Source organism: Lissotriton vulgaris, chromosome 1_2 (assembly GCF_964263255.1).
Source record: "Lissotriton vulgaris chromosome 1_2, aLisVul1.2, whole genome shotgun sequence".
NCBI classification, from domain to species: Eukaryota; Metazoa; Chordata; class Amphibia; order Caudata; family Salamandridae; genus Lissotriton; species Lissotriton vulgaris.
The window spans coordinates 121467775-121493092 of NC_141686.1; the positions used below are offsets into that span (position 1 = coordinate 121467775).

Below are 25318 nucleotides of genomic sequence, written 5' to 3' on the forward strand. Positions count from 1 at the left end.
AGTGTACCCATGCAGTGTATGTTTCTCCCATAGGATAACATCACCAAGTTCAAGACTCATGCCTCACACCTTACTACTATAATTTTCTGTTATTACTGTAAAAATTGCTAATGTCTAAAGTAGTCACCTGATTCCGATATTCTTAGTGTCATAATTTATATAAAAATCATTATTTTTCTAAATTTGTCTTGAGTTTCTTCTTAAGTGTGTGTCTCATTTATTGACTATGTGTGTACAAAAAATGCTTAACACTACCCCATGATAAGCCTAAATTGCTAGCCCACCCTACCACAAAGAGAGCACTTTTGGATTATTAATTTACGTCCTGTAAGCCAATAAGGATCGTCTGGACTTTCAACATAGTGTACCTCATTTTGGAGCACTAAGTAAAAAGCCAGCTTCCTACACTGACAACACTCAGTTGATGTTTTCCTATGAGAGAAACTCAAATACCAGCAAGGAGTCCTTCTCAAACTGCATGAGAGCAATCTTAGTCTGGCTCAAGGAAAGTCAACTACAATGTAACCTGGATAAAATTGGAATCTTTTGTTAGGGTCTAACCTCCAATCCGGATTGATCTGACGCTTGGCCAAATGATGGACCTACTCCTCCTCTGCCAACTCAAGCAGGAAGAAATCTGGAAGAAATATGTGACAACAACTTATCCTTCAAGACCCAGCTCCACTTAGTTGCCAGAAACTGTATATGGATCCTAAATGCACTCAGAAAATTCCTCCCTCTTCTTCCATGAGAGGCAAGCAAAATAGTAGTTTGAGCAACACATCTTTTCAGATTGGACTACGCAATCGGCTTGCATTTGGGTCTACCTGCATACTTAATTAGTCATCTACAGGTAGCCCAAGACACAAAGGTTCATTTGCTTTTCAACCTTAAAAAAAGTACACATACCTCACCTTTCCTTGCCAAGTTGCACTGGCTCCCAGTCTGCCAAAGGATTACTGTTAAAGCACTATATCCAGCACATCGGGCCCAGAATAACGCTGGCCTCACCTATCTGAATAAAAGAAACAAAGGGTACCAGCCAAGAAAACAAGTTACTTACCTGTAACTTAGGTTCCCCAGTATTGGTAACGTTCATAGATTTCCATGCTTTGTATCATTCCCCGTCGTCGGAATGGGAGCCTCAGTAAATAAAAAATATCATAACCGTAGGTACAAAAGAGAAAATCATGCCTAGGCCTCATCTCATTTTGTAGCATATCACCCTCTTTGTGTAAAAGAGCCAAAATTGTCTGCAACAACCAATCAGGAAAGCCTCACCCCATAGAACCCTCCCGAGAGAGCCTCAGAGCCTCAGATTTTCGTAGCCACTATCTCAGTAAAAAGGCAGAGCTTTCCCAGGGGAGGAGGGTGGGGGCATGGGAAACTATGAAAGTCCAATACTGGGGAACCAAAGTTGGAACTTTCATAGATTCCCATGCTTTGTATCAGAGTAGCTAGCAGTAAGCCATAAAAGCACATTTTGTTACAAGAATCTCTTGACATGAGAACATAGCTATCCTCCTAGGAAAAAAATCATAAAATGTTACCACAGAAAGAACACGATAGCTGATACAAAATGTGACAGGAAGGAGGGATTGTAGGGAAAGCTCATCTCTTATTGAAAAAGATTCCTGAGGACTGATTGTCCAACAGCAGCGTCATCCTTCACTGGAGACTCTAGGCAGTAGTGTCTTGGAAGGTATGTGTACTGCTGCACGTTGCTGCCCTGCAGATGTCCTTTATAGGACATAGACAGAAAATAGAGCCACCGAAGATGCCACTGATCTTTTGGAATGTGCACGGACTTTTCTTTCAAGTAGTTTGCCCTCTCCTTGATGGCAGAACTGAATAGCACTGGAGATCCAGCGGGAAATGCTGGCTTTGGTTAGCGGAAATCCCTTCCGCAGGGCGCTGTAAGACACAAACAGGTGTGAGGATTTCCTAAAAGGTTTAGTACGCTCTAAATAGAACTTTAAACACCTTTGAACGTCCAAAAAATGCAAGAATCTTTCTGTTGGAGAAGTAGGTCGCGGAAAGAATGACTTTAAAATGAATGGTTCATTCAGATGGAATTCAGACGGAACCTTTGGGTTGAACCTCGGATTTGTTCGAAGGATCATGACATCCCGCTTAAACTGAAGGAAAGGTTCCACTATAGACAGCGCCTGAAGCTCACTAACTCTCCTGGCAGATGTCAATGCCAACAGAAGAGCTAGCTTCCAAGATAGGAATTTAAGGTCCGTTTTGTGGATGGGTTCAAACTGAGCTTTCATTAGCTGAGCTAACACCAAATTAAGCTGCCAAATCGGCGGCGGAGGACGGACTGGAGGATACATCCGAAACAGGCCTTTTAAGAACTGCTTGAACATCCTAGCAGACCAAAGAGAAGGACCTGAAGATGTCCGCCTGAATCTTGAGATGGCCGCCAGATGAACTTTCACAGAAGAATGAGCCAACCCAGATTTAGCCAGCGACAGGATATATGGTAAAACCTGATGTGGAGCTGAAGAGTAAGGGTGAAGATGTTGTGCCTGACACCATAGGCAGAATCTTTTCCATTTTGCTTTATACGTTTTGTTTGTACTTGGAGCTCGAGCCTGAGACAAGACAACACTCCTTGGGGAGGTTCAAATCTCGGAACTCCCTGTACTCAGGAGCCACGCCGCCAAGTGAAGCGAGCTCGGGTCCGGATGGAGTTGCACTGGCTCCCAGTCTGCCAAAGGATTACTGTTAAAGCACTATATCCAGCACATCGGGCCCAGAATAACGCTGGCCTCGCCTATCTGAATAAAAGAAACAAAGGGTACCAGCCAAGAAAACAAGTTACTTACCTGTAACTTAGGTTCCCCAGTATTGGTAACGTTCATAGATTTCCATGCTTTGTATCATTCCCCGTCGTCGGAATGGGTGCCTCAGTAAATAAAAAATATCATAACCGTAGGTACAAAAGAGAAAATCATGCCTAGGCCTCATCTCATTTTGTAGCATATCACCCTCTTTGTGTAAAAGAGCCAAAATTGTCTGCAACAACCAATCAGGAAAGCCTCACCCCATAGAACCCTCCCGAGAGAGCCTCAGAGCCTCAGATTTTCGTAGCCACTATCTCAGTAAAAAGGCAGAGTTTTTCCAGGGGAGGAGGGTGGGGGCATGGGAAACTATGAAAGTCCAATACTGGGGAACCAAAGTTGGAACTTTCATAGATTCCCATGCTTTGTATCAGAGTAGCTAGCAGTAAGCCATAAAAGCACATTTTGTTACAAGAATCTCTTGACATGAGAACATAGCTATCCTCCTAGGAAACAAATCATAAAATGTTACCACAGAAAGAACACGATAGCTGATACAAAATGTGACAGGAAGGAGGGATTGTAGGGAAAGCTCATCTCTTATTGAAAAAGATTCCTGAGGACTGATTGTCCAACAGCAGCGTCATCCTTCACTGGAGACTCTAGGCAGTAGTGTCTTGGAAGGTATGTGTACTGCTGCACGTTGCTCGGGTCCGGATGGAGCACTTTACCCTGAGACCTTGACGACAGGGAAGGAACCAGTCACAGGCGAATGAGATGATCCTGAGAGAGCAAGAGGAGTTCCGTGTACCAAAACTGCCGGGGCCACGCTGGTGCAATCAAGATCACTCTGCACGGTTCCACCTTGATTTTCCTGATTAACATCGGGATTAGGGGTATCGGAGGAAAAGCGTAAAAGAATGCGCCATACCAGGCAATCGAAAGCGCGTTCCCCAAGGACCCCGGATGGTGATCCCTGTTTGCATAGAACCGGCATTTGGTGTTCTCCGGAGTTGCAAAAAGGTCTATGGTCGGGGTCCCCAAGATCGAAAACACCTCCTCTAGAATGGTTTGGTCTAACTCCCATTCATGATTGATCGATTTGTGATGATTTAGCGCATCCGCTGTTACATTGAGCGAACCTGCAAGGTGTTCTGCTGTCAGAGCAATTTTGTGAAGAATCGCCCAATCCCAAATTAGTTGAGCTTCTTTGGATAGAGTTTGAGATCTTGTTCCCCTCTGTTTGTTGAAATAGTGCATGGCCGTCATGTTGTCCGTCCGGCCAAGCACTGAATGATTCCGAATCCGTGGCAGAAAAGCCTGCAAGGCTAATCGGATGACTTTGAGCTCCAACAGGCCGGTGTGGCACTGGCATTGACCTGGATCCCAATGTCCACTGACTTATAGTTCCTGGAGCACCGCTCCCGAGCCTTCTAATGAGGCGTCCGTGGTGAGAACCATGGGAGACGGAGGAAGCATGAAAGTCAATCCCTCTGCGATGTTGCTTCTCACTAACCACCATCCGCATGCCTCTTTCATATCTGATGTCACAGTAATCCTGTCGTCGAAAGAGCCCACTGCTTTGTACCATTGTTTGTCGAGCTGCTCTTGCAGCGGCCGCATCCGCAGCCTGCAATGCGGAATTAATGGTATGCAGGATGAAATCGATCCAAGCAGGGTGTAGTGTAGTTCCTATTTTCCTAATAGGCCCTGCGCATTGGAATAACATAAACAGTAGTATCGACGTAGAAGTGCGGATCTTCCAGGCCTCTACTGACTATGCTAAACTTAATTGGGTTTGTTACCAACTAGCTCGGAGGTCACTGGAAACTTTCTTGACTGAATAGGAAGTGATCAGCTTCCCTGGTACAGACAAGAAGGGATTCAGTTTTCCAACAACCTTGCAACATGACAACTTTGCTCCTCAGATAAGAGTCAATCTCTGGGGTCGTGTGAAACAATAGACAGTTATTTTATTCAGTCAGTTGTTGTGCAGATTACTTTTACAATATGTAGAGAATAGAGAGATGGGCTTTTTCAATAAAGGGTAACATTTATTGAACAGTCTTTCTTCTCATACAAGAGAAATGAATTGCCACAATTGCAAGACTTGTTATTATAAAAAGTACGTACAGTAAGATGAGTATTGCAAAATAATACTGTAAAAGCATTGATATGGTTTATTAGCCGTACAATGGTTTAAAATGAATAAAACATATATACATTCATATATACATTAGGCTAAAATACTCAACTGGTGCTTCTAACTACGCCTACCCCAGTGTACCTGACCTAAGCCTAATACTTGGGAGGGGAGGAAGTAAGTAGCTTTAAGTTAAGTTGGTTTTGCCAAGGTTTGCTTCAAGAATTCTCTCTAAGGGTTTAGTCAACACCATACCTCTGGAATAGAATGATGGAGGTCTGGTATCTCCTTCAGGGAACTCGATATCCCAGTCACTCGCAAGAGTGGGCTGGAAACGCTGGATCTGGATTTCTCTGCAGGAGAAAAGACAGCGTCTCTCTCAGCGCGTCGAGGAAGAGGAGGGGCAGCGTCTGCGGGCAGCTTGCATCTGCTGGGCTCTTGCAGGGGGACGGCTGTTCAGCTCCTAAGTTCACCACACCATAGTTCGCTCGTTAGCAGTGATAGCAGTAGCAATAGCAGCGATGGTATCATCAGAATACAGCAGCAACTTCAGCGTTTGCTTAAGGCAATGTTGGTTGTATTTATACCTGAAAGGTGCTTTGTTTGACGTAAGTTTTTGGACATAAGACGTCAATAAAGATGTCACTAGGAAGTGATCATCTATCAGTGCTCATTAGAGTTCTATTACTAATCAAAACACAGCAAGCGGGGCTTTCCCAGGTTGCTGAGTTTTTATCTTGTTGAAGAACTCGGAGTGTTAATCTAGGAATCTTAGATAGTAACTTCTGCTATGTCATTGCACTAATTAGCTGCAAAGGAAGTGGCAGAGGAAGCGATTCTGAAATGTGGCTCTGTTCGTGTGAGGCCAGAGACGAATTTCTGAATATTGCATGTGATCGGTTATGCCAATATAGGGGAATAAGGGGATTATAGCCGTATAGGGGCATAAGGTCACAGTATCGATCAGGGTCCTAGATTAGAACACAACATCCACTCCACGAATTCATGTCCATCAAATTACTAAAACTAGAGCAATAAGATGCATGTGTAACATTGCCCACCCCAAAATACATATATGCATTTGAAATAGGCGTATTTGTAATACGTGAAAATATAGGTACTGTACGTTTTTGAAGCATAGAAATCATTCAAAATTATAGCATATGCAATCAATGAACGATTTTTGCAAAAAGAATTACACATGAAATATCTCTGAATACAGAAAAAAAGGGCGAGATAATTTCATCACATATAAATGCATTGCAGTAAAGTGTGCTAGAGGCTGGTGTAAAGTCATTATGTCTCTAGATGTATCTAAAGAATAGAAGTAGAAGCTTCTGTTCTCTATGAATAGTTCAACTTTAAGCAAAGAATTTTTTGTGCCAAAAAGGTGAATATTTAAAAGTGTTCAATTCAAAAGAATTTTTGCTGAACAGGGAAAATAGAGTTCCAACGCTTTTAGCAGTTTTTGTTGATCAAAACTGAAGGCCGAATTCAGAGTTCATGGGAACGCTGTGTGTCGGAATGCTTCTCTAAAGTTATTGTTTCTGTTCGGGTGAGAACATCATATCAGACAGGCTCTCAAAGAATTGGTCTATAAAATCAGGTGACAGTTCGACCAAATTCGATAGTGCTGTAACTTGGCAAGTGTGAGAATGATTGCTGTCATCAAAGGCTGGATCAGCAATGTTCACAGAAGGTCGTACCTGGGTCTGGTGATGTTGCTTTTGTCACTCGCTCCACTGTTACCACCTAGTCGTAGTACAAGAGTCTCAACGAATGCCGTCATCAGGATTGGTAGCCGCTAGGGACAACACAATGCGTGAGCCGTTATCGGACTGAGCAAAGTATCGATATCCATTGGTACTGCTGATGGAAGTGCAAGACAGGTGTCCAACACGCACTCATCTCCGCATAGCATACATCGTAGTACAGGTAAGATGCAGTTTTGCCATATAGGTCTGAATGAAAGGAACCAGGTCATGTTTAGATCTCTCAGCCTGGCCAATCCAAGGACTCTAGTTATTCTGTCCCGGTAGCGCACTGCTAGGATTGTTTCTTCCATTCCCATAGGAGTCATGTCTGAGCTGTGGCTTGCCATATCGGAGCAGGAGGGTCAAAAATAAAATCCCTGCTACAAGTCCCAAAAATAGGGGTATGCCGCCAAAGACTGAATGGACAAAATTAGGAATGATTCCCAGAATTGCTTGAAATGGTGTTAGCAGTCCCATAAAAATCGTCTTAAATATGCCTGGGATGCCTGTGGCACTAGACATGTTAAGGAGTTGGCTAAGCATTTCTACGAAATGCACGGGGCAATTTGTTGATAAAAGGTCATGAACCTCCGTAGCTGTCCTTGCAACTAGGAGATCATACGTCTCTTTTGATGACGTGATGGGCACTGTTGTCTGCAAAAGCACAGACTTCATTTTGCTTAAAGTATCAATTCGTATAGAAGAGAAATGCAGACGAGGCCAGATGGGAGTCTCTATGTCTCCAGGGCCGCTCGGAAACAATGCTTGCATACAGCATTTGACCATGGATGTTACGCTTACGAGATACGCTTTTCCTGGCAAAAGGCCACAACATCTGTGATCCGTTCTTAGAATGTAACTCCCATTCGCGAGTTGCATAAAGAAAGGCTCTATCTGCGTTGCAGGTGTGACAAGCTGGTGGCATGAAAGGTTGTTAGAATTACCTTCACAGGCTCCGTGTAAATTAATACCCTGGCACAAAAGTATACCGCTAAGTGAACGTTTACAGTTTTCACCACTAAGAAATACATTTTTGTCGCTGTCACTGTAGCATGAATGTGTGTATGGTAATTTCCATGCTGACTTAACATATCCTTTACCTAATCGTTCATACTGGCCAGTAGGTATGTATTCAAGGCACTTTTTAAATCGGAAAGTTGTTATCGGAATTGTGATAATCCCGTGTATTATCCATTCAATGACAGGACTTTCTGACATTGTCAATGGTAATCTCTCAAGTTTTTCGATGCTCAGGATTGTATAGTCTGCTCCTTTCTGTGCCAAGCTGATTTGTTTATCACTAAGGTTAAAAATGGAAAATAATGACGTTGTGTTGATTAAACTCCAAGGCACATAGCCTGAACAAAGATTTTGCAGCGTCCAGCCTAATTGTACAATAGAACGTAATTGTGACTGGCCATGCTGTAACATTAGCAAGTCTCTGTCTATTATATCAAAGGCAGAGGATACAATATTGTCCAACGAATATATTCTGGAGGACAGAGTCATTAACCCATTGTCCACTACAGAAAGTGATTTTTCCAAATTAATACGATCAATTTCTCATCTTTTTTCAGCTGTTTCAATTTGTGTGACTTTCCAAGCCTCGTTGTATGCAGGATAGATACTGGTCGCTATGAAACGCTTTTGACGCTGTTTGCGTGGTCCCATAATAAAATTGCGCAAATCAGCATCCTCTTTAAGTAAAGACAAGTGTTGCTTAATTTCAGCCAGTGTGGATGATCCTAGCCATTCAAGGCAGCGTTTCCCTACACTGTATGTTGTTACTATCCCTGGATGTTGTCTCTGGGAGTATCTAGGGTCTTTTCTGGTCATTCTTAACCCCTGTGTTTTATTCAGGAATCTATCTTGATGGTTGTTTGTGTCAATAGGCCAGATTAACCACTTTTTCCAATCAGGATGTGTTCTGTTTAAATGTAAAATTTTAGTTACGTCTATCTCAATAACTATTGTTGTATTTTCAGGTATTGGCTTTGAAATAGACGGTTTGTTTAGGTCTTTAATCTTAGCTAGACCAAGACAGGATGTTTGGTGAATTGTGTCATTTAAAAACATCATTTGTTCTGGGATCATGCAGGCTCGAAACAGTGCTTCTAGGCATTGTACCTGCCAATCTTTTGTACCCCAAATGGTTTTTGTTTCAATGTTATTTTTCCAATAATCAAAACCAAATGTCGTCATTTTTTCATAAAATAAATCCATCAATCAAAGATATTTATAGAGCGCACTACTTACCCGGAGGGTCTCAAGGCGCTTGGGGGGGGGGGGTGCTGCTACTGCTCGAACAGCCAGGTCTTGAGCTTCTTCCTGAAGGAGAGGTGGTCTTGGGTCAGGCGCAGGTCGGTCAGGAGGGAGTTCCAGGTCTTGGCGGCCAGGTAGGAGAAGGACCTTCCTCCTGTTGTCGTTCTTCGGATGCGGGGGACGGCGGCGAGGGCGTGACTGGCTGATCGGAGATGGCGTTTGGGAACGTAGAAGTTGATGCGGTTGTTGAGGTAGCTCGGGCCTTGATCGTGTTTGGCTTTGTGTGCGTGGGTGAGGAGACGGAAGGTGATTCTTTTGTTGACGGGGAGCCAGTGCAGGTCTCTCAGATGTCCGGAGATGTGGCTGTGTCGTGAGATGTCGAGGATGAGTCTGGCTGAGGCGTTCTGGATCCGCTGGAGTCTCTTCTGGAGCTTGGCGGTGGTTCCAGCGTAGAGGGCGTTGCCGTAGTCCAATCGGCTGGTGACGAGGGCCTGGGTGACCGTCTTCCTAGTCTCGGTGGGGATCCACCGGAAGATCTTCCATAGCATGCGCAGGATGTTGAAGCATGACGAGGAGTCGGCGTTGACTTGTCTGGTCATGGTGAGGGAGGAGTCCAGGATGAAGCCCAGGTTGCGTGCGTGGTCTGTCGGTTTGGGTGTGGTGCCCAGGGCGGGGGGCCACCAGGAGTCATCCCAGGCGGAGGCCGAGGGGCCCAGGATGAGGACCTCCGTCTTGTCTGAGTTCAGTTTCAGGCGGCTGGTCGTCATCCACTCGGCTACGTCTTTCATCCCTTCGTGAAGGTTGGCTCTGGCGGCGGCGGGGTCGTTGGTCAGGGAGAGGATCAGCTGGGTGTCGTCAGCGTAGGAGATGATGTTGAGGTTGTGTTGGCGTGCGATGGCCGCGAGGGGGCTCATGTAGACGTTGAAGAGGGTGGGGCTCAGCGAGGATCCTTGAGGGACGCCGCAGATGACTTTGGTGGCCTCTGACTTGTACGGTGGTAGACGGACTCTCTGTGTTCTTCCGTCGAGGAAGGAGACGATCCATTCCAGTGCCTTCTCCTGGATTCCGACGTTGCTGAGGCGCTGCACTAGGGTGCGGTGGCAGACAGTGTTGAATGCCGCGGAGAGGTCTAGGAGGATGAGGGCCGCTGTTTCTCCGTTGTCCATCAGGGCTCGGATGTCATCGGTGGCAGCGATGAGGGCGGTCTCGGTGCTGTGGTTGGCTCGGAAGCCAGACTGTGAGGGGTCGAGGGATCCATTCGTCTCGAGGAAGGCGGCCAGCTGTTTGTTGACGGTCTTCTCGATGACTTTGGCTGGAAACGGGAGGAGCGAGATGGGGCGGTAATTCTTGAGTTCGGTGGGGTCCGCTGTAGGTTTCTTTAGTAGGGCGCTGAGTTCGGCGTGCTTCCAGCTCTCCGGGAAGGTGGCGGTGTCGAAGGAGGTGTTGATGATGTCCCGCAGGTGGGGTGCGATGACAGCGTCGGCCTTGTTGAAGACGTGGTGAGGGCAGGGGTCGGTCGGAGATCCGGAGTGGATGGAGTTCATCATGCGGACGGTGTCTTCGGTGCTGATCGGAGTCCAGGCGCGGAGGGTGGTGGTGGGGGGCGGTGGTTCGGTCGTGGCGTGCGTCGGTTGAGTGCTGAAGCTGTTGTGTATGTCCGCGATCTTGTTGTGGAAGTAGGAGGCAAGGGAATTGCAGAGGTCTTGCGATGGGGTGATGTCGTTGTTTCCGGCATTGGGGTTGGAGAGCTCTTTCACGATGTTGAAGAGTTCCTTGCAGTTGTGTGCGTTGTTGTCCAGCCGGTCCTTGAATGCGGTTTTCTTGGTGGCGCGGATCAGTTGGTGGTGCTTCCGGGTGGCAAGCTTGAGGGTGGTCATGTTGTTCGGTGTTGGTTCCCTTCTCCAGGCTTTCTCGAGGGCTCGGCAGTTCTTCTTGGAGCTCTTGAGTTCGTCGGTGAACCATGGGGCCTTATTGCTGCCGGGTCTGCTGGGTGGGGTCCTCAGTGGGGCGAGTTCGTCCGCGCAGTTGCTGATCCACTTAGTGAGGTTGTCGGCGGCCTAGCTGGGGTTCGCTGAGCTGGCAGGAGGGTGCTGGCTCAGGGAGGCGGCGAGCTGGTCGGCTGTGATCTTGTTCCAGCTTCTTCGAGCAACCTGTTGCTGGTGGTGGTGGATCGTCGTTTTTCTGAAGGTGAAGTGGACGCAGCTGTGGTCCGTCCAGTGGAGTCCAGTGGCGTGGCTGATTAAAATGCTTCTGAATATATCAATTTAGTATTTGTCAGCATTGTTTTCAATCCTGTTTCATCTAACAGTTTGTAATAAAACGTTTCTGCATCACTGGTGTTAAACCCTGAGAAGTACTTGAATTTCTCATAGAATTTTTTAGAACTGCTTTTAGGTGGTGTAGCACAATGTTCCCATTGGTTATACTTAAAAACATTTCTAGGTTGTGCAGATTTATGCAAATAATGATCGCCATAATGTGTAAAGGAGAACATCTGTTCATAACTTGACGAACCTTGTAAATAATCATGATCTGTGAATCTAGCTGACATTACTAAATCAGACATCATATTATTAATACTGTCAAAGTCCCAATCATCAGAGAATGTACTAGGTTTTACAAAGTCACTTAAGGAAACCTTGAGTTGATGAGGATACTTCAGGATCTCGACCGGACCATAGATCTCATAATCAGTTTTCTCCCATACTACCCCACCGGGTATTGGAATGGCTGTGACATTTACTGTTGACAGTTCTCTTTTCTTCACGTGGGATGATCTGTGTGGTTTGAGGACTAAGTTGATGTTCTGACTTGCTGTGTCCATTGTACTATATTTTCCCTCAATGAATTTTCCCAAACATAGTACCATGATGAGCCAAAGCAGGAGGAAAAATATACCTAGACCGAACCATAACTCTAACCATGGTGAAACAAGATAAATATCCTTTAGTTGATGAAAGAGTTCTGTTGCTTTTTCTTTAAAAGTCTTTTTTGTTTCTTGCATCACTTCGGGGTTGCTTTGATCCTCAGAAAAGTTGTCGAAGTTGATGAAATAACCAGAGGCAGTTCTGTCAATTGTTGGAATTGTTCTTTCAATTTGTCTTTCGGTAGCACTTTCTGATGCCACATCATTGTAGACTGGTGTTTCTTGACGAACTGTTTCAATCTGTGTCTCAAGAGGCACGAGTTCCATGGCATTATTGCATAGTCCCTCTCTGTGCAGTGCAGGCTGATCGAATGTGATTAGTCTTTCAGTTTGAACCACTTGGATTGTTGCAAGTTTGGGTATTCTGTTGTTTCTTGGGAGTCCACTGGGCCTACTGTTGATTATAGGCCACATGCTTGTGGTTTTACCAGGTCGATTGATACAACTCTGTTCTCCTTTTTACCAGCAAGGGGCGGTAGTACTACTGATCTTGTTCCGGTGACTGCCAAGACAGGTACTGCTTTTCTGTAAGAAGGCCCAAATTCCTTCTTCACCACTATTTTTTCTCTGACTAGATCCCCAATCTTTGGAATCCAGACAGGCCTTGCTGGGGCTGTTGTTGGTGGTGCCTCGTCAGTGGTAGCTGGCTGTTGCTTTAACTTTATGTTGCTTAAGGATTTTCTTGTTTCATTCAAGTCCTGTAAAACAGCCAAACGATCTTTGATGTCAAAGTCTGTTTTCTTATCTTGTACCACTGATACCTGACTATCTAGGTCCTGAACTCGCATTCTAGTTCCGGACAATAGTTCGTATGGGCTGAAACCTTTTAGAGAATTTCTTGGCAAATTATTAAGACTGATTTGGACACATATTAAATGTTTGACCCACCGAGCACCCGAACCTAATACTTTCGCTGTTATAGATCGCTTTATGTCCCGGTTTTTTCTTTCTACCACACTATTCCCTTCGGTGTGTGATGGACAAGAATACCGCAACCCAACTCCCATGCTGGCCATGGCCTCCTTATAAGCTTGAGAGCTAAAAGCAGGACCCTGGTCAGAATGGAACATGGCAATTGCGTATGTGCCGATAAAGACTCGCAGATCTTTTATAACCGTTCTGGCGTCAACCGAGCGCTGGGGCCACATTTTTTAAGTGCGTTTAGCCTTAATGATTAATAGGATGCAGGATGGGATGTAGACAGCGTTACGCTGGTTCTGATTGGTAGCCGGTAGCATAGTTCACTACTGTGATCCCTGTTGCAGTTTTCACAGTTGTTTGCATATATTTGGTGTTGCACACTCATTCCCGGCCACCAGTATACTGATTGTAATTCAGTCAGGGATTCCTTCATCTTTCTGTGCCTAGGACCCAAACCCATGTGTGCATCGGCTATTAAAAATATTCTCCTGTTCATGTTTGGAATTACCCTATCCCCCACTCCAGGGATTTGAGCAAAAGGAACGGAGTTTGCATCAATTACGTATGCATAATTGAGTGGATAGTTCACGGGTAGTGCTGCACAGTCGCCTTTTACGGACGTTTTGACTGCCAGCATGGTTTCCCCGTCGATGTATTTTTCTGCACGCTTTTTTGTGGCTACGGAAGCCGGTTTAGTTGCTTCCGCTGTGGCTGTATTAGCCAATGAATTCCCTGCAACGTGAACACCATCACGTTGAAGACTCTGTGCGTGTATCACGTGAGTCTTTTGTAGTTCTTTCTGTAAAAGAGCTACCTGGTTCCAGAGCAATTTATGCTTTATTGTGGCACCTGTGTCATCTTCGTAATCGTTTTCAATCCAGCTCTGCAACTTATTATTGTAAGAGTTGACGCAAAAATGAGAATCGCACACGATAAGTGTCGGGAATTCACGTTCTGCATTTTCAAGCGCCATCTTTAAAGATCTGATTTCAGCTCTCTGAGCCGAACAGTTTCTTACTGATTCAGTTTTTGTTATTTTCGGTCTGAATTTACCGCACAGCCAGCGACCTTTAACAATCGCACAGGCTGCATCGTAGGATTTGTTCTTTACGTTGAAATGCTGTACAAATCTATCTGTATAGATTATACAGGCGTACTGTGGGAGAGGCAGAAGTTCGATTGGCAGAGGATATTCTTCTTCATATTCTAAATCATTCAGCTCTTCGAATTGCGGGGCGAAATAGTATTTCACATCTTTCGCTCCAAGAGAATCTACACACTGTATCCATTTCGGATCCAGTGACACTGTAGGCAGGTTTACTGAGCTGAATAGCGCCTCAAAGGCGGATTCCGCTGTGAGGATATTAATCCTTTTGCCGTGTGCTAGTTCTCGCTCATTTGCTAATGCAATTTGCACTGCTTTCACAGTTCTTTCTGTGGGACTGAATGTCTTTTCTGCTTGTGTGTACAAGTGAGATTTAATTGAAATTGGTACCTTTTCTCCTTCATTAGAGGTCAGGTACGTGAATCCGCATCTTCCTGGGATGACTCGGATTACAAGATTGCGTGTGTTGTCACGTGTATCTAAGTTTGTTTTTGCTAACATGTCTGTTTGCAGTGATCTCAAAATTTCTGTGTGTTTTTGAGTCCAATTGATTTGTTTAAAATCAGGTTTAATTAGTTCGTAGAGAGGTTTAACCCTCTCTGCGTAATTTAGAATGTAAGTTCTACCGAAATTCAGGAAGCCTAGAATCGATTGTAAATTCTTCAGCGTTTTTGGAGCTTGGAGTACAGCGCACTTCTCTAAGAAGTTGTCCGCTAGGCTTTTTCCTTCACTTGATAATTCGTATCCTAAGAATAGTACTGTCAGATGGACAATTCAAGACTTTTTAAAGTTGAATTTGTAACCCTCTGCTGCGAACCCAAGTATAATGGTGTTCACTCTTTTCAAGTGAGTCTCCAAGTCGTCGTCTGTGAGATAGATATCATATACGTAAGATAATGCCTCATCATCATATATTTGTAGTAACTCTGTTACTCTAGCTGAGAATAGTCCTGGGCTGTTCTTGAACCCCTGTGGGAGCCTACAGAAATTTTCTGAGACCCCATTACGGAGAAAGCGGTCAAGTACCTACTTTCTGGTGCAATGTTTTGACAAAAGAAACCGTTAGATATGTCTAATGTCGTTTTATATTTTTTCCTAACTATGTTGTTCATTAGTGCAGCACTATGCGAATTTTGTACTGCAAAAGTTATGCAACATGCATTAAGGTGTCTGTAGTCCAAAACTAGATGATATGAATTGTCTGGCTTGGAGACAGGAAACAAAGGATTGTTCATTTGAGAGGTGCATGTTTCAATCACCCCCTGGTATTCAAGTTGATCTAAGATCTCCATGACTTGTTTTTTAGCTTCTTGCTTAATGGATACTGCCTTCGTGCAGTTGGTTCACTTTTTAACTGGATTTTGTGAGGAGGAGAGTCCTCATCCCATCCTACATGATTTTTATATAATGCCGGTGCCTGGGCTACTGCCCATTTCCTTGCATAAGTATATTTTTTGTGAATCGGAATGTGATTCGAGAAGGCAGGCATAATCATTTCTTCGCCACGAGGGCACTCCCTGACAAACTTTGGGGGCCAATCTTTTTCAGCTAACAGAATATCATAGCCTTTTGAGAGTTTATCCCAAAATAGACCTTTTATTTTCCTAGTCTTATCACCCTCTATACGCAATGTTATTTCATATATCTTATGGGGCTCGCTAAGTCTGGTGTCGGCAGTTTCAACCTGAATGTACTCATTCGTGTCCACTGTCTCCAGATGACTCATCAAGATCTCGCGGGCTATACTGATTTCTGCTGCACTGTCTAGCATTTTCTGTGCCCACTCCCCGTTTTTCAACTGTGTCCTCAGTATTTTCGGCATGGTTGATTACTCTAATACTGGCTACCTTCTTTTTTGGAAATTGAGATTTTTTACTCTGAGCAGGTTCCTTGTCTTTGGACTTGGTGTGCTCTCCTGGGTCTGACCGTCCTCTTCTTTCCGATTTCTGCGAAAAAGATCGAGAGGGACGTGTATCAATACTTTGATATCTATCAGGCTTCTTCAAATTATCCCTATTTCTAAGGTTATATCTTTTCTCAGAGGGCTCCCTCTGGGGAGACTGGTGTTCTCGAGTCGGAGTTCTTTCCCTCCGTCGAGGAGACCTTCCTCTGGACTGGAATTTTTTTTCCTTGGGAGTGGATTGTTTATTTCCATCCCAGCTCTTTTTAGGAGTATTTGAATTATTTTTAATAAATAATTTTTCAGGATTTTCGAGCAGTTGGGGCTTTACTGGATTGAAGCAAAGACTGTACCCCAAGTGTCACAGTCCTCTATGTGTGGTGCGACCCCCATAGGAAGGCAGATGGTCAGAATCCTGTGTTTCTCAATAGGGGTAGTATTCGGAAACACTGCCTCTATTTGAGTGATTTTCTGCGCTAACCAGAAAGGAATTTGTTCCCGTTTTACGGGTGTTTTACCAAGACATGACTGTATGTTCTGTGGTGTAATTTTATTAGTGTTCCCCTGATGAGGGGGCAGCTGTGGTACATTAACGGCTGTTTGGACTGTAGCAGTCTGCATTACATGTTGGACTAATTGCCTATGTATTTTAATTAATGTTTTTAGCTGTACTAACAGCTCTTCTTTTGACATTTTCTCAGTGTCCGGATGTGGTGTGTAGCTGGCTAGAACCGGCCACGTTGCTCCTGGTCTACCTAGTGGACCGAGCCTGGTAATATGATCATTGTGTTTTAGGGCGCCTTTAAACCAAAGTAAATGTTCTTGGTCTTTTAATGGGATTTCAGTCTCCTTGAAAGGAGCGTACTCTTCAGGTGGATCCTCTATTTTATAATAGTGGAACTCATGTGTTGCAGCGTTTGCCGCTGGAAATTTTATCCATGAATAGAATACCTCTGTCTGCCGATATTCGTGTGCCTCTATCACGAAGACGACTGTGCCACCTTGTGTGGTCAGTCCATTTTCTATAAGTTTTAACATTATAGATTTCCTTAAATGTGCTGGGATGATTATTGCACCCGGTTCAGTAGTCCCGTCGGGACCCTGCTGAGTCGCATCTGCTGCACCCCAGTGGTTCAGTTTTCTCCTGGCATTGTATAAATGCAGGTTTTGCAGAGCAGGTCTCCAAGGAGACAAAGATTAGGTGCACAATATTTTGGAACACTGTATCCTTCAACGTTGAATAAACCAGAGCTTTACATAGGAATCTCTTCCTACTAAGGTCGGGCGGATTTTAACCTTTAACCCACTCCAGACGTCTATTGGAGTATTTACGGAAGAAAGGGGTCTGTGTGAAAAATGCACGACTGAGTTACTCTAACGTCTTGCGTTAGTTTATCGCCTTACCAAACGTTTGGGCGCCATGTAGTGTAGTTCCTATTTTCCCAATAGGCCCTGCGCATTGGAATAACATAAACAGTAGTATCGACGTAGAAGTGCGGATCTTCCAGGCCTCTACTGACTATGCTAAACTTAATTGGGTTTCTTACCAACTAGCTCAGAGGTCACTGGAAACTTTCTTGACTGAATAGGAAGTGATCAGCTTCCCTGGTACAGACAAGAAGGGATTCCGTTTTCCAACAACCGTGCAACATGACAACTTTGCTCCTCAGATAAGAGTCAATCTCTAGGGTCGTGTGAAACAATAGACAGTTATTTTACTCAGTCAGTTGTTGTGCAGATTACTTTCACAATATGTAGAGAATAGAGAGACGGGCGTTTTCAATAAAGGGTAACATTTATTGAACAGTCTTTCTTCTCATACAAGAGAAATGAATTGCCACAATTGTAAGACTTGTTATTATAAAAAGTACGTACAGTAAGATGAGTATTACGAAATAATACTGTAAAAGCATTGATATGGTTTCTTAGCCATACAATGGTTTAAAATGAATAAAACATATATACATTCATATATACATTAGGCTAAAATACTCAACTGGTGCTTCTAACTACGCCTACCCCAGTGTACCTGACCTAAGCCTAATACTTGGGAGGGGAGTAAGTAAGTAGCTTTAAGTTAAGTTGGTTTTGCCAAGGTTTGCTTCAAGAATTCTCTCTAAGGGTTTAGTCAACACCATACCTCTGGAATAGAATGATGGAGGTCTGGTATCTCCTTCAGGGAACTCGATATCCCAGTCACTCGCAAGAGTGGGCTGGAAACGCTGGATCTGGATTTCTCTGCAGGAGAAAAGACAGCGTCTCTCTCAGCGCGTCGAGGAAGAGGAGGGGCAGCGTCCGCGGGCAGCTTGCATCTGCTGGGCTCTTGCAGGGGGACGGCTGTTCAGCTCCTAAGTTCACCACACCATAGTTCGCTCGTTAGCAGTGATAGCAGTAGCGATAGCAGCGATGGTATCATCAGCATAACAGCAGCAACTTCAGCATTTGCTTAAGGCAACGTTGGTAGTATTTATACCTGAAAGGTGCCTTGTTTGACGTAAGTTTTTGGACATAAGATGTCAATAAAGATGTCACTAGGAAGTGATTGTCTATCAGTGCTCATTAGAGTTCTATTACTAATCAAAACACAGCAAGCGGGGCTTTCCCAGGTTGCTGAGTTTTTATCTTGTTGAAGAACTCGGAGTGTTAATCTAGGAATCTTAGATAGTAACTTCTGCTATGTCATTGCACTAATTAGCTGCAAAGGAAATGGCAGAGGAAGCGATTCTGAAATGTGGCTCTGTTCGTGTGAGGCCAGAGACGAATTTCTGAATATTGCATGTGATCGGTTATGCCAATATAGGGGAATAAGGGGATTATAGCCGTATAGGGGCATAAGGTCACAGTATCGATCAGGGTCCTAGATAAGAACACAACAAGGGACTTGTAGAGCCGTACTGATGGGGATTTCTTTTTTAGCAATTGGCGAGCCGAGAGAATCAATTTGTTTTGACGTTCATCTGTTGGGTAAGCCTTGCAGTGTTTGTGTCCAGAATTGCCCCTAGAAACTTTGCTGACCTGGACGGTTGAAGAACTGACTTGTTCTTGTTGAGTTGAAGGCCCAGGTGATTGAACAATTGAATGCAGGTAGTAATGGCCTTGGAAGTTTCCTGGAAAGATGGAGCTTTGACTAGCCAGTCCTCCAGATAGGGAAAAACGTCCAGAGATTGCTTCCTGAGGAAAGCTGCTACTGGAGCCAATACTTTCGTAAATATCCTCGGTGCAGACCGGAGACCAAAAGGAAGTACTTTGAATTGGAAATGGCTCTTGCCTACTGTGAATCGCAAGTATTGCCTGTGAGCTGGGTGGATCGGCACATGGAAATAAGCATCCTTTAAATCCAGAGTCGCTATATAGTCCCCTGGATTTAGCAGATGAAGAATATCCTGAAGAGTGACCATCCTGAAGGACAGTTTGATGAGATAAGTGTTGAGCTCCCGTAGATCTAATGTGGGGCGCCAAGTTTCCGTCGTTTTGCGAACCAGGAAGAACCTGGAATAAAACCCTCTCCTTCTCTGCGAGAGAGGTACAGGCTCTATCGCCCCCTTGATAAAAAGCTGGTGGGCTTCGAGACGTAGCAATCCCAGATGTTTCGTTTGGCTGGCGCCTGGAGCTCTGGTTGGAGGTAGATTTTGAAACTCCAACGTATGGCCACACTGAACGATATTAAAGACCCACTGGTCTGATGTAATAGTTCTCCAGCTGTCTAGACAATGAGAAATCCTGCCCTCCACTGTTGTTATCAGAGGGGCAGGAACAGTAGAAAGAGCTGCGAGGCCGCTATTGCCTCTTGGAGTTGTCTCGCCCTTGACAATTTTGACGTCCTCTCCGCGGTTGACGAGAGAAAGACGCCGACTGGCCCTGGGGTTGATTGGAATACTGAGGTTTGTACGATTGGGAGGATTGTGATGAATATCTCTGTTGGTTGCCACCCCTGTAAGAGGAGAAACCTCTTCCTCTCGCACCTCTGAATGGAACCTTACGGTAGTTCAAATATCCCAAGGACTTTGCTGTGTCCGTATCTTTTAATGCTTTGAAGGGCTTCATCCACATGATTTCCGAAAAGCATTTCTCCATCGAATGGCAAGTCCAAGATCTAGTTCTGGACATCCTGGCGAAACCAGGTCGCCCGCAACCAGCCCTGACGTCATAGCACAGCTGATCCAGCCAGAGCACGAAAAGCAGTAGACGCTATGTCCATAGCACCATCTATTACCTCTGATGAGGATCTCTCTCCTTCCATCAACACCTTCCTGGCCTCATCCCTTGTTGATTCTGGAAGCTGTTCCACAAACGGGGATAGATCGCACCACATCTGGCGATCATACATGCCTAGGATGGCAAGAGCATTGGCAGCACGAACTAGGAGGCTGTCCGGAGGTGTAGTAAGGGGCGTTGAAGGATTTTTCGATTTGCTTTGTGCTGCTTGAGATATGACAGATCCGGTTTAGGTTGTCCCAGTAGACATGCTGGACTGCCTTCCGGCGCCTTATATTTCTCCTCCAGCCGGGGAAGAACGGGAATGACTGTCGCCGGATTTTGCATAACTTTAACCCCCTCTGACCATACATGTTCTATTATAGGTATAGATCGGACTGACCTCTTGTATGGTTCCTTAAAGTCATAGAGGAAGCAGTCTGTCTGCACAGTTGTGATCGGCAGACCAAATCTTTTAGATGCCCTCTCCATGAGGTTATGGAAAGCCCCAATGCTGGTGGAGAGGTAGCCGTATCCTGCCCTGTCACATCCGGATTTTGAAGGCCACTATCATCATAATCCAGATCTGGATCATGGGTAGGATCTTCCTGAACATTGTCATCAGAAGAAACATCATCCACAACCTCCTGGGTTTCCTCTCTGGGTTCCGGTTCCACTATCCGTGGGACCACCGTTGTCACAATGATTGCAGGAGCAGGAGGTCTAACAGAGAAGGAGGGCGCTCCTGTTGTATTATAGGTTGAGATGGAAACCTATTTCTATATTCTTGCAACATCAATTGCAAATCCAATACTAGAGAGGATGGCAGGGACACCATGTCCTGTCCTAAGGTTTGAGGAGGTCTGCTTCGCTGGATATATTGGTGTTCGTAATATTCCTCAGTGTCAGTATCCTGACACTTCACATTTAAGTCCGAGCGACTGCAGGCATCCCTAGAAGGATTATCATCCTCCTCGTCATCAGACTCCTCATCCAACAGCATAGTAGGAGGCAAAAGTGTTACTCGCCTAGGAGAATTCATCTCCGGCGTTATTTGCTGCCTTCGCATGGAAATGTGGATCTTTTGAATCGTCGACGACCTCGTCCACAGAGTCGTCGTCGACGGAACCATCGGTGTAATCGTCGTCGATGGAATCGTAGACGGAGAAATGGTTCTCGTCGACGGAGCTTTCACGGTCGCCGGTGAATTGATCGTCGACGGCATCGTTGACGAACTCGTTGTCATCAACATTACAGCAGCCATCGTCGACGTCATCGTCGTCGTTATAGTCCTCGTCGTCGATGCAGCCGTCGACACTACCCTCGTCGTCATTATCGTCGACGTCGAGAATACAGCCATCGTCGACGAGCAGGAATGCACCTTAAACGTTGGCGAAGTCATCAATGGTGTTGTCGTCAACGCAGCCACCGTCGACAGTCCCGTTGATGGAGCTACATGAGAATTCAGGTCTTTCGGAGAAGTAGTCGCTGACGTACCTGCTGATTTCGTCATTGGCGGACGCTGCTTCTTGTCAGGCTTTCCATCCTGAGAGACAGCAGCCAGTTTTTTGCTCTCCTTCACTTTTTGGGATGGTTGTGAAGCAACAGAGACATCCTTTTTCACCTTCTTGGCTGTGTCCACCTCAGCAGCCTGTCCCAGCCTCTCCTTTTCACCTCGGTGAGAAGATTTAATGGGACTAGCCCTCTCAGACCTATCAGAGATCTTATGTTGGGCTTTGACAGGGGCCCCAGAAGAAGTAGAGGGAGGTGACCTACCCCTCTTTCTGGATTTTCCGGAGGATGTAGCAGATGAAGAGTCCTCCTCATCCGAAGACAGCACCTCCTTCTGTGACTTCATTTTCTGCAGCCAAGTCAATAATCTGCTCTCCCTGTCTCTCAATGTTTTTGTAGAAAAAGTTCTACAGATCTTGCAATCTGTGGCCTTGTGGTCTGGATACAGGCAATAGATACAGTCATCATGCTTGTCCTCCACAAAAGTCTCTTTTTAGCACAGGTAGCACAGGCCCTGAACAAAGCCTTCTTCTCCTTGTCAGACATTATAGTTTGAAGTAAATTGTAGAAGAATCAAGTTGAATAGAAAGAAAACTGAGCAGAGCTCAGTGGAGACTCCCTAGTGCAACGTGCGGTAGAAAAATCTGAGGCTCTGAGGCTCTCTCCGGAGGGTTTTATGGGGTGAGGCTATTCTGATTGGTTGTTGCAGAAAGTTTGGGCTCTTTTACACGAAGAGGGTGATATGCTACAAAATGAGATGAGGCCTAGGCCTGATTTTCTCTTTTGTACCTATGGTTATGATATTTTTTATTTACGAGGCTCCTATTCCGACGACGGGGAATGATACAAAGCATGGGAATCTATGAAAGTTCCAATACTGGGGTAAGCAGAAATCTGCGGTCTAGTAAGAATCAACCCCTGATTAAAAAAAACAAGACGTGGTGGGACCACTTTTCTAGTACACACAGCCAACATATGGAAGAGCCTGCCAACACATTTTAAAACTTAATGCCTTTTGTCAATCCCTAAAAACCTACCTTTTTAGAAAGTAATGCCCTCTCTCCTCCACCCCACGTTACTTATGAGGCACTGCCGCGCCACTCTATATGAGCAGCTGCTCACGCTATAAAAATAACGTCATTCATTCATTCCATAAACGGGTGAGGACGTGGATACAAAAATAGAGGATAAACGACTTCAGACATATGAAAAGCAATAGAAACATTCAGGCTGAAGGGTGGTTCAACCCTAAGCACAACCCTAACCTTCAAAAGTCCATGAAAGGACGAAACTTACGCAGTTACCTTTCGATTTAGTAGCCAATTGGAAAGTGACTTTTCAGGCAAAAATAAAATAAAACCACAGAAATACAGAGGTTTGAAGAACTGGTCCAAATATGTTGTCAGCACCGAATTCAAATCCAACCAAAAAATGGGGGTTAGGGTGAATTTAATTTGGAGAGCCCTCTCAAAAGAAATCATTACATGTAAGTAGAAAGGGGGGATACCTTTACTCATCATCTAGTCCCGCCACTCATGTACATTGAACAAAGAGTCTTGCCCCAAACAGAAAATAAAACAAGCTGAAATAGCAGCAATATATCCTTTTAAAATAACTATATTTAAGTCCTTTCCCAGCCTAAATACGACCAACCCAAAGAACATAGAAAATGCCACCTTTAAAGTTAAAGCATTGGCAAAGCCAGTAAGTCCTGACATGGGGATTTACTGGCTTAATGCTATCGGCAATGCTAAACATCATTTGTAAAAAGCATTGCAATTTGCTGTTGTTGTGTAATATCAATAGGGATCGCCAAGTACCATCAATTTGAACTTGATGGTAATTTGCAAAAACTCTGAAAAATAAACTAAAGGACATTTTTCAAAGTTTCTTGTTACACACACACATGCCCTTGAGGCATATATGTGCGCAACATATGATAACCTGGCAATTTAAGGGGTGCAACAGGGTGTCCTTTTGGTACCTTTGCACCCTTGAAATTGCATGTGCAATTTGCAAGAACCTATTTTTTGTCACTTGCAAATTGTGCATGCAATTTCCATTCATTCCTATGAGCCCCTAGGCCCATAGGAATGAATGGGTAGCTATTCCTTAAATGCGATTTGCAACTTGCGAGTCGCAAATTAAGGAATATGTAGGAATCACAATTTCTTTTGCGACTCCTACATGCATAGGGATTTGTGAGTCCTAATTAGAGATTTCTTAAAATTCGCTATTTAGGATTCTCAAATCTTGACTTTGATGCCATATGCTGTAAATGGTTGAGTCATTTTGTAGGGGTCGGCATGTGTGTCATTGCACATGCATGCCCCTGACCCACAGAATGACTTAGGCGCCATTTTCTTTTCTTTTTTAAATGTACCGATCTAAGATAGCAGCGTCACTTAGATCGCTCAATGAAAAAAAAGAAGTGTAAGTGTGAAAAAGGGTTTTTGTGAAGGATCGGCCGCAATTTTCTGCCTGGCCTTACAAAACAGCAGAGAGAGAGAGAGAGAGAGAGAGAGAGAGAGTTCAGTTGGGGAATCGGTACCGAAACCAGAGACTCAGAGGGAGATCAACTCACATCATGACGCCCCATGCCTTTTCTTTGAATATAGAGTATGAGAGGGGTTAGTTCCCAATTCACTTTTTTATGTTTGGACTTTGATTTGGATTTACCAAAGGACTTGCCCCTAATCTGACCTCTCACAGGAATGACTTTAGAAGCGGGATCAAGTCAAGCATCTCCTTAAAAAGGTCCCAAATTGAAGAAAAAGAAAAAACAACTATGAGAAAAGATCCTCCAAGAAATCTAAAAAATCGTGCTTGAAGATCCAGAGAATGGGTGATAAGAATGGGAAGCACCAAACTCTAGGAAGGAGAAGGAGGCAGGAAAATAACCTGATAAAATATCCAATAGAATTTCCATCTACGAGAAGTAAAAAAAATCTACCACAACTCAGAGTGACAAAAAGGCAATGAAAAATAAAGAACACAAGTTGCAACGCATCCTTTAATCAGAACTGCCTCCTTAACGTTGTCCAAAAGGAACGGACATCACTGGGCAAGGATCTTGTTTCATATGGGAATGGGATTCCTGGACCACATGTTATGGACAGACCATAATCTTAGCAATAGCTCTTTATAAGACTTCACCACACTTTTACTCAGAAAATCATAGCATTCACCTAGGAAGTGAAGAAGATCCATCTTCCAGAGTGGATTTGTACAAGCTCGCTACTAGGTATGCACTAAGAACCCAGAACAACTTGTAGGCTGCCTTTATGGGTAGCTCCCAGCATTAAAACTCGAGGACAGGTGGGGTTAACTATGAGCTGAGTATGTGCTGGGTGCAAAGTTTCAAGACACGCCGCTCATCAACTCATTCGAAGCTTCTCTAGCTTTGACCGTTAGAGGGTTCCAAAATGCCTTTAACTTACAGCTCTGCACTCTACCTACAGTAGGCCCTTGTGTTCGAGCGTGGCTCTCTTCTGCCCATGCGATATACCTTTTGTCTGTGAGATAATCTTACACTGCTGCTGCTTGCACTGCTCTTGTGTATGTAATTGAATCTAGCACTGCTGTTTATCATTCATGTACTTGTGAAGTAGCACACAAGGGGGAATGGGATCACTAACCCCCTGCTTGGGTAGTGATAGAGATATTATTGGGAGGAGTGGGACTGTCAAAGTTGTGGACTTTGGTGCTACTTGCTCTGCTGCATTAATGACAGCATTAGTTCAGGTTGCACTATTGGTGCCTCTTATATGGCCAATAAATGCGCGAAAGAAGCTTCTACTGTTTTACTGACG

General features: G+C 44.6%; 1 protein-coding gene across 1 annotated transcript in view; it reads right to left on the bottom strand.

The window, feature by feature from the left end:
* The window catches only part of LOC147734664 (uncharacterized), a 5992067-nt gene that overhangs the window by 2978159 nt on the left and 2988590 nt on the right, over positions 1-25318 (bottom strand). The gene's annotated exons all lie outside the window — the stretch shown is intronic.